Here is a 10955-nt window from a genome sequence, read left to right as displayed (position 1 = left end):
CGAGCATGTTTGGTGTGACGGGGATTCGAACCCGCGATCCTCAGATTACGAGTCGAGTGCCCTAACCACCTGGTGCTAATTATGAATTCAAGGCTTATGTTTTCAGCATGGGAGAAAGCTCAAGTGACCAATAAGTTGTTCCATTAGATGAGCCAGTTATTGTCCAAAACAATTAGAACGTAACGAAGTAATTTCAGAACAACGTTAAAAAGTCTTTATATTTGAAATCTAAATCAAAAACACAAACCTACTCCCACTCCCCCCATTTATATATTGTAAACTTTGAGCAGATTTCTAACTAACAAATTAAACATTTGTACATGAATCTTCAAAGTTCCGCTCTGATTTTCATATCAGGTATTTTGTATTCTAGATATATTCTCAAGTAGGATGACATTTTGTACTTATAATTAAATAATCTAACTACTTTCTCATATTATTTGAACCGCGAAACTGGCTAACTCCATCAAAATGTGCTGTATTGATCTATTTCTTTCTTTTTTTTTGTTTCTAAAAAAAATAAGATACAAACATGGCTCTCAGTATCCTCTGAACTAACACCACTCTACACGAGTGTAATGAAACTATGCAGTAACGGACATTTCTGTTTTGTTGTTGTTTTTGGGGTGGTGCGGTGGGGGAGATTAGGTCACTGGTACTTTAAAATAGACAAGCTAGCTACATCTCATCTCTCTCTCTCTCTCAACCAATGTTGGCTCATCAAATCGTAGTTTAACGTTCCGTGACCCTAATGTTTCCCTAGGAAAGACAAGACAACTTTTGTATCTCTCTTATAATTGAGCAGCGCCTTCACTGGAGAATTACCGCTGGATGACAAATTGACTATTATTCTAAAATAAAAATCAACTCGCTTTAATTCATGCAAAAAGAACCTTTCATTAGTGCTGCGCGATTAGAACTTTTGAAATTCGATATTTGTAAATAATTTCAAATACGATTATTGATTATTCTGATTAGATCATTTTTACAAAAAAGATGAAACAAGTCATAGAAAGAAATTTTCTGATTAAACATGTTTTTTTTTTTAAATTAATAAACAACTAATAATGGAATATAACTACAAACAGCTCAATATATATATATATATATAACATAACCAGTTATGACCTTTTGGAGTGAAAAAACACTGAACAAAGTTAATCTGACTTTTTGACATGTTTACGTTCTCATGTAGTAACAGCCACTTTCACACAGTTCCTGGTAACAGAATCTCTCTCCGGGGTTTGTTTTATTAATAAATATAAAAAAATAGTAATTTTTATTTTGTCTACTGGACTTCTTCGAACAAGTATACGAAACAATTTTTTTCTTTCATCTACATACGTGTATCTGTACAGCAGGGGTGAAATTCTGCCGGTACCCGGGATTTATTTGAGCTGCTTTGTCGTTTTTTATGTTTCCATGCAGATTTTTTTATTTTTCAGAAACAGGCCCACTTCATCCAGCTGAGTACCTCTACTTTTTTTTGAGAATTTTACCCCTGCTGTACAGTATATACTTAAGTGATTACACATCTTGTATTATTGACTGACTTTTTATTTTTTAACTGACTTGCATCGGATGCTCTGCTGCTCTTACAAAAACATTGTTACGTTGTTTTCAACAATAACAACAATATTTATCAAGCTGTTTAAGATGCATTCTGGGAGATTTATTTCGAATCAGGGAGCCTGTTCTTTCATTGCTTCAAGGCTCCAGAAGAATTACAGATCCCAGAGTGGCCTGACATACAAGCACCCACAGTTCTTATCCAGTGAAATCAGTTAACTCAACTAACTGAATACCACACTAAAGTTCACACACGCAATGCATTTTTTTAACATTTCTTTGTTTGTCTCTCCCCCCCCCCCGTAAACCTTGTAGATACGAGATCAGGTAATGACATGAAAAATGGCTCTGTGTTCCTCTCTGTAAGTGAACACACAAATCGCTCTCAGTTTTTATGTATTATTCGAATCAAAATGTAGGTATTAAGTAATCATATAAGTTCGATTTTGATGTTAACTTTGATAATCGTAATTTCAACTAATCGCTCAGAGCTGTCTGTCATTAACCATTTCTCACTGATTATGAATGACTTGATAAACCGACTGCAAAAATGAACAACGCGTTTATTCGAGAGTTCAGCCCAATAATACTCGCAAGGCTAAGCGAGTATGTCCACGTGCTTTTCTTATCTAGAATACGAACTTGGAATAACCAACTTATTTGTGTGCGTTTTTTACTTCAGTTCGTATAGAGTAAAACGACAAGAGATTACAAATCATATTCACTACACCTATTCTATTAAAATTTTTCATATCGCAGTTTTCTGTGTTTTGTTTACGAAATTGCTAGTTGAGGCGTCACAATTTAGTAGGACTTTATCACATCTATTTGGTTATACATTCGTAAGAAATGGTTAAGTGAGAACAGAGTGTAAACAACTTGATATGGCGCGTCTGGCAAAACTCTTCTTCTAGCTCCTGTTGGTTGTGTAAATAATACGCGATCATGAAGGGGCTAATATTAGTAACGCACTCCAGCTTTGATGGGCGAGTAAGTGAAGCGAAATTAACGTTAAATTTGGCATGCCTTACACTCAACAAAGCGCCAACAGTTCAAGGAAAAGAAATTGGGTAAAGAGGTGTAAATTATCAACTTGTATATATATATATATACACACACACACACGTTGTGTCAGTAATTTTTGCGTCTTAAATGAAAGGAAGAGATGAAACTTTATGTTTATTTCAAAAGAAAAAAGAGAGTTTTATCCACTTTAACGTAAATGTTATACTTTTAAGAAAGATGTTTAATGGTTGTTTACGACGTGTCTTGTCTTTTTTGTTTCGTTTAACTGAGAGAAAATGTCTTAAGGTTTTTATGTTCAGACTTCAAATAGCAACAAACTTCCCAAAATTGCACAAGTCTCCAACACTTAAAACCTTTTTATATTACAGATGATATGCCCAGCGGGGCCACTTTACTTGACTGTGAAAATTATAAGTATATTCTTTATTACTCAGCAATATATGTAACTCAGTTCTTAGCTCTTCGTTGCCACTGGATTTATCGAACATGCTAATATCAAAATATGTGCTATAATGTCACATACTACACTGATTTTTTTTCAAGATTTTGACCATTTAACAGCATACAAGATTAAACAGCATTAAATGTTACATTTTGCTTTATTATAAAAGATCTTCGAAGATCAACTTAATATAAACACAAGAATGTTACTATAAAGAACTACTATGTGTTATTAAACGTATTTTTTATTTTACAGAGAAAACAATGGGCTACTACATTCACATCTGTAAAATCATGCTATAAGAAAAAGCAATACGTGTATATGTTTCGCAATAATTAATCTAACACAATTCATTCTAAGTTATAGTTGATTAAATTAGCTTTAAATTAATATAAAAACAAAATTAATTATTGATTAAGTGAGACGGCATTTTAAATCGCCCTCTAATGGTGAGGAATTCAACAAATTATTTGATGATATTGTAGTGAGTTTCATACTTCATGTTTGTACATATGTTCGTAATACGGCCTGTAAAGCGATACGGTCACTGAAATTACACGCATTTGTCATCGATGCATGTAATTCACGTATGTTATGTACTGTCGAGAAATTCTAATAACTTTGCCAAATATTATGGTGCAGTAAAAACAAAAAGTGATTAATCAGTGGCAGTTCAGGATTATCAGAATTATCAGGATTAATGCGGCCAGAGATCAATGGGCCCGCTTTAAGTAACAAAAGATCATTGAAAAGGGCTCCAGAGATTATCTCAGCTTTGCTGTTGGCGAGCCTATTTTGAGCCGACCACTGCTAATATACAAAAAGGCCCTACACTCTCGTTTCAATGGTTTATATCTTCCATGGTGTGTGTACGAAAAGCGTTTTGTTTTATTTTCTTGTTGGCTTCTAGTCTCTGTTCGAAATACTTTATATAATACATTATATCTAAACGATTGCTGCTATGCAATTAATAGGTTATATTTACTTATAATTGTAATATACATTTTACAGAGTAATCTGTAGTGAGGAACAAATATGATTATATTAATGTAACAAATCTGCATATAATACTAAGGAATTATCTAATTAGCAATCTTTTTGTACTTACCCTAAGACTATTTTACAGGCTGACTGACCACAAATATATCAAACGTACTAAGAAATACTTTGAGGGAATTGTAAAACTTACATTATGTGCTCATTCATTACAATTCGCATCTTAGAATTCTCGTGTTTACAAGGATGATATCCATCTCTTTTATGACCATAAACTAAATATATTATGACAATATAACCTACACAAGATTTTCAAAGGCAATCTTTAGAGCTTTACAGCTTCCTCTAGTGAACAAAGAACAATATTAACAAAATCATTTACATTAATAAACCAAAAGTTTTTATTTTACGCCTTTTCTGATGAAAACAGCATATATTTAAGTCTGAAAAGTAGCTCAAAATATTAACGTTCATCGTATTCAGTGGCATATTATTTCCCCAAGAGTGAGTCCACTGACAGTGGGTGGGGTGGGGGGTGGGGGCAAAGAGGGCAACTTCCCAGGAGCCAAGCGACTTAAAGGGACCTTGGCGGATGGGATAGATACGTTTTAAAAAATTTAGAATTAAGATTTACAATAAAAATAATTACGCTTTTCCTGCTGTTATTAATAGGATAAAAACGTCATTACATTCAGTAGTCCCGTTTTAGGGGTCACTGACTGTTCTGCTCTGGGGCCCGGAATTGCTGTCGCCGGGCCTACCCAGGGCTATTCAAAGGTCCTACCTTTAGAGGTATTCGAGATGTACTCCTAATAATAATGCAAGAAACAAAATATTAAATAAAACAAAACAAATAAATAACAAATGTATTAGTAAAATTAAGGACCTAAGTTGGGAACTCTTTCAGCCTCTGTGATTGATTCGTCCGACGTCGTTCGCCAGTCATAATTAAAAATGTTTATTCTTTCGTTGCAGTTGCAGCCTGCTCGCATTGATTACGATGTTTACTGTATGAACATTTAATTTCGCGATGTACCATTTCATAGCGAAAAACAAAATGTAAATACAAAGACGAGAATATGAGCGAATAGACGCGTAAAAATCATGATCAGTATTGTTAAGTTTACTATTTGTACAACAGAAAACAGAGGTGGGGCACTCGACTGGACAAAGCTTGGTTGAATAAATTGGGAACCACTAGTGCGAAAGATAAGCTAGGTTACTTCTCTCGAGTAGTGCTGAGATACGACTTAGTATCGGTTTTGTTGTCATCATTTAGTAGTCTTTTGTGGCCATTACATTATTCTATCACTGCTCACAGGGAGACAATGATATGTTAACCAAGGGATAAATATAACACAGGAATTTCACCCTTTCTAATGGAGCGTATATATGACAAAACTTGCATGAGATGTTCTCTTCTGGCAGAATACATGAAAAATAGCATATGTAGTTTTAAGATATATTAATTACAAACATGTTGGGAAGCAAGTTGTCTGAGGAAGACTTCCTGCTTAAAATTGAGGATAATGTAAGGCCGAGAATATTTTGAAATCTGAATAGTTATTTTGGCACTAGAGGGTATTAAATATATATTTACGTCACCAAACACCCAGTTTCCTCATTTTACTTCGCATATTTTACGAAATAAACATAAAGTGGACAAAATACTATCAAATTGTCGCTTTGGTGCAATAACGAGTCAAGTGAGACATAGTTACTGCAATAATGAATCAAGTGCACTTGCGACGTCCCTCTCTTGAACTAGAATGAAAACTCGAATGAAGAAAAATGTCGTTTAGATTGGGTGAAAACCTCAGATAAAATAGTAACTACACTTGATGTTCATGTAATTTTGAAACGTATCTTTCCGCAAGACTATATAGGTCAATTTTGTTGATTAGGCAATATTGAGTCAAGTAACATTGTTATAACGCATTAAAAAAACTCTATAACTGGCAAGGATGTGTCTTTCTGTTTGAAACTACTTTCTTTGGAAGAAAATTTACTATTTTATTTGTAGGAAAACGCATTTTAAGCTTTTTCCTAAAGAAGAAGAGAAAAAAGAAGAGCAGCCTTAGTTGAGAGGACACTAGAACAGTAAACATTGTTTGAGAATTCTGGTTTTTGATGAAAAACAACAACAAACAAAATAAACTGAATCACGAAATCTTTGTAAATGAGTTTCACCGACTATTACTCGAATAAGTTTCGAAAATATTTTATCCAATTATATAAATAAAAACATTGTCTACCAGTTACTAATTAACGAGTGTGGTAACCAGTAATAGCATAGCAAAGCTAGTAGCGATTAGATATTCTATGTACAGGGAAGATATATGGGATAGGTGGAGAGACAGTAACGTGATTTATGTATGGTAATATTGATGTAATTCACAGAAAATACATATAAAACTATAATATCTGCTATCTCAATGCTGCTAAAAATTTTATCCAACATAGAAATCTTGTATGTAAATATTCTGACCATTTGTTAAACGTATGTGTAACAGATTAAACAACTCCAGATATAATAAATAATTGATATTGTACCTTATGTATTACTCTGAGGAATGTGTTAGATTTTTTTTCTGCGAAATTATGAGAATTAGCTTAAAAAAAAGGTCCTTACAAACAGTAATGTAATTTTGTTTAAATGGCAGAAACAATGCCATGATAAAAATAAAGTTAAATAATACACCACTATATGACTTCTGCAGAGCAGTGACTATGATAATTACTCATAGAAAATTACAGTAGAGATTTCATTCTAAACAGAGTTTATACAAATGTTTAGAATTGGTCTCTTTGTACGTCAGCATGTCATTGAACCGATACTTAATTTTACAAAAGTCTTCAACATTGGGCAGTCGTTTTGATTAGAATACCCTAGTTTTTTATCTCAAAATACAGAGAAGAATTAGTTTAGGATACCCTAGTTTTTATCGCAAAATACAGAGAAGAATTAGTTTAAAATACCCTAGGTTTTTATCGCAAAATACAAAGAAGAATTAATTTAGGATACCCTAGTTTTTTATCGCAAAATACAAAGAAGAATTAGTTTTCAATCTTTTTTCAATAAAAACATACCACGCATTGATGGTTAATCATTTTATAACCCGATGTTTCAAAATTCCCGAAAAGAAATGCATCCACCATCATTGGTCCCCAAATTTCTATAGAAGGATTGAAAATTCTATAAAGAGGGGTTTAAGGGGCATATATATGTTGTGGAAATGAACAAATTAAGTGCATTTGTCAACTAGGCAGATAGGTGGCAACTCAACAATCAGATAACAACTTCTTTTTATTGTATTTGTAAAAGGGTAGGAGGCGTTTATCCACTGCATCCCACAGGATCTGATCGTCCACGATTTCAGTGGGAGGTTTTTGTCCGGCAAACTGCTTTAATTTTTTTTTTTTGAAATCGGCATATGTTAAAACCATTATAAAGCAAGATAAAGAAAACAACATAATAAAGACTACATCAGGCAATGAAAGTTTAGTCGGAAAATTTTGTCTGCATTGCAATGTTCAATATAAACATGAAATGTTTAGGTAACTGCATGAAATGTTCATGATGCCACCGTACCTTAGATTCCTAGAAAACTAAATTAATTAGAATGTATTCAAAACTCCACGGATTCGAATAAATATAATATGCTAACCAACTTCTTTTTTTTTTATCTCCAAGTAATTTCTAATAAAACAGCGTGTAAATATATGTAAATAACATATCAAAAAATCCCGAAATCCTAATTTATGAATATCTTTAATTCTTTCTGACGAGAAATGAATATTTGTGATGGTCACAACTCTCAGTTGGCTAGTTATATTATTGGCGAAAGTACAGAGCCTTCGATAACATGATCAACATCGTGTTTTAAATCGAACTTTCAGTAAAACTATATATATTTCATTTATGCTGTTAAAATCTCAATAACATTACAGGCTTCGCTAGGCACTGGTACATGGGGCCTGTGCCCTGAGTCTACTTGACAATGCTCCGAATCGCCAGTTGGTTGATATCATACTGAAACGCCGAAAATTCCTGCGCCTATGGGCCCAAGCCCCGAATCTTTTAAGACCTAGCGACGCCTCTAAATAAGACTATACTTCTAACATGGTAATTAAAGCATTTTGATCTACGAATATGAAGTCTCTTAATCTTATAATACCTTTTATGGAAAAATAATTTTAAAATATATTCACGTGTGATTAAAAATTTTTTTTCTACGAATGTGTTTTCTTCGTTTTACAAAATGGGCGATTTATCTGTCTGCTGTTTATACACTTACTTACCTATGTGAAAGTCAAGAAGACAGAAAAGTATTTCAAATTTATTTCAACGTTGAGGCAGAGAACAGCACGTGCCCACGTGAAGGTTTACGTCAGGTGAAGGATCAGTAAAAGACAAGTTCGAGAGGCGGTGGCAGCTTCCGTAGAACTTATCGTTAACAGAGCTAGGGTCGACATGGTAGAAAAACTGGACACAAAACTCATTATCAGATAATCTTTAAAATACTACTGGTTCTTTAACACTAAGACTCACATTCGACGGAGGTACTACTTTGATTACATCACGTACAACACCAACTGTTAAAGAGATTAGCTTTAAAGGAACGCTTCCAACTGCGTCTGCGTAGTCGTGACATTGACGTCAACAATACGGTACAGAATGCATTACCGGCTGCCTGCGCGAAAAGTACGCACTCATCACAAAAATCAATAATGTATCTTTCACATCACTCGTTTTCAGCTGTTTAAAGCAACCTGCCGGTATGTGAACAAATGTTGGTCTATGGTTGAAGCACTAGGACAAAAGACATGAAAATTGTTTATCTGAACACATGTAGATGTACGCAATGATATGATATGCTTTTTAAACATAAAAAAAAGGATCTTTTCACTAAGCCCATCTTTATATGTCAAATGTATATTTAGTTCTACTACTATTGAAGTACGATATCGAAAGTTAACAAAATGGGATCAGACTAAGTGATACGGCCTAATAATGCACGTTAGCAAAACAGATAAAATTTATTTATCTATCTCATGTTAAACGTCAATAATTTGTGTGTGCGAGCCCAAAAGAGTTTTATCGTTTTAGACCATTTTCTTGTAAATGGTAATATCTTTTCGAACTTTGATATGTTTAAGTGCGTAGACGATAACACTATTGTGATAACCTACGGTCTGTATGTCACTACTCTCTCGACGATACTAATTTATATCGATTTCTATATCTTGAAAATGTTATTATTGGGTGTCTTAAAATCTCTTAATTATTTATAAAATAATAATTTGTTGAAAAAAGCATAACTTGGCTATCTGATAATTTTATCGCTTGTAAGATAAGTTGCTTCTTTTGTTGTGCCGAAGAAACAAAAACGTGGTAATACTGCGGTTGGTTTGAAAGATATATTATATACATTTCGAACTGAATTGAACTTAGTAGACTTATTTTTGCTTCACTGATGCTTTTAGTTCTATTGCAGAAACTGTAGATCATATGACAAGCAAACGGAAAAAGAACACCAAGTTAGCTGATGGCCACATTATATTACCGTCACGTTGTCACCCTCTTTTATATACCATACTACCCTATATCTAGTAAATGCTAGAGCATTCGTCAAAGTACAGGATAGTTCTAGAAAGTAGAGGGCGTGAGAATAGTCACGTGATCTCGATGACGCAACAGTATTATTCACGTGCTGCATTTTAACGTGCGCTTAGTAATATGAACAGCACAAATGAGTGTTTAGGAACAACTGAAAATTTTGATTGTTATTCTAGAGTTAATGTGTGATAATATACGGTGTACAGGTACAAAGAGTATATTGGAAGTATTAACAAACTGGACTTAATACAAAGAAATGGTTCAAATCGTCTGATTGAGCGTCTGAATAATTTATACATAATTCCAGTCCCGGTGAAGACCATTTGGCCGAAATGTTGACCACTTTTTCTCTTACAGCGATGGGGAGACTGAATATAAAGAATGAAGGGAATAAAGATAAGTAAAACGAAATAAACGTAGAAATGACTAGAGAGAAGGTTTGGCAAAATGGTGACAACAACGAAAAGAATTAGAAACAGAACTATTTTCTAACCAGAAAGTTTCCCCTTTGATAAAGGGGACTGACATTTTTGGTTTCATTAGAGTCAATAATTGTGAAAAATCATTATAAGTATACATTTTTTAATTCTAACAATTCCAGTTCATACGGAATAACGTTAGTCAAAATATAGCAGATAAATCAGCAGTGGCTCAGCGGTAAGTATGCAGGCTTAAAACTCTAGAAATCGGGTTTCAGTATCCGTGGTGAGAACAGCACACATAACTCAATGTGTAGCCTTGCGCTTAGCAATAACCAAACAAAACGTGTAGCTTTTTATTCGCCCTATTTTGTTATGGCTTAAAAAAATCTATGAGTGATCTAGTGTTGTTTTCCCCAGTTACAAGTAAGTGTAAATTATGGAAATACAACATTTCCCTAGATTATATCTAGACTACCTTTTACGTCAGCTCACGTACATTTCAAGAAGTACAGTTATTTGCTGGCATTTCTTCGTAAGACTAAACCTTGACCAAATTCAAAGTTGCATTACGTCACTAACAGAAAAAAAACAAACAACCACAACAAAAAAAACAACACAAGTATTAGATCCAGCCTTACCGTAGGAAGTAGTTGTCGCACACTCATGCACAACTCATGTTTACAAAGTAGTACACAAAACTATATTTTACGATCTTACACGTTACAAAATCCCTTTTCGTGCTCTAAACAGAAATTTATTTTTTTTAATCAATTCATCGTTTGTTTTATGATTATAAAGTGTTTCTATCTATATATATCCATATACAAAGTTCTCTATTTAAGGGAATCGCACTGATTATTTGATTCTTAAGGTTTTTATT

At 33.6% G+C, this 10955-nt stretch overlaps 1 protein-coding gene across 1 annotated transcript in view; it reads right to left on the bottom strand.

Annotated features, from left to right (window-relative positions):
- LOC106457437 (tripartite motif-containing protein 2-like) overlaps positions 1–8682 on the bottom strand; it is a 37011-nt gene extending 28329 nt beyond the window's left edge. Inside the window, exon 1 of the mRNA XM_013916855.2 lies at positions 8336–8682. The gene's annotated coding sequence lies outside the window, so the exon portion shown is untranslated. The remainder of the gene's footprint in view (positions 1–8335) is intronic.
- Positions 8683–10955: the final 2273 nt, after the last annotated feature.

Source organism: Limulus polyphemus, unplaced genomic scaffold, assembly GCF_000517525.1.
Source record: "Limulus polyphemus unplaced genomic scaffold, Limulus_polyphemus-2.1.2 Scaffold331, whole genome shotgun sequence".
Lineage (NCBI taxonomy): Eukaryota > Metazoa > Arthropoda > Merostomata > Xiphosura > Limulidae > Limulus > Limulus polyphemus.
The sequence above is the reverse complement of the archived record's forward strand: the minus strand, read 5'-3'. Positions and strand labels throughout refer to the sequence as shown.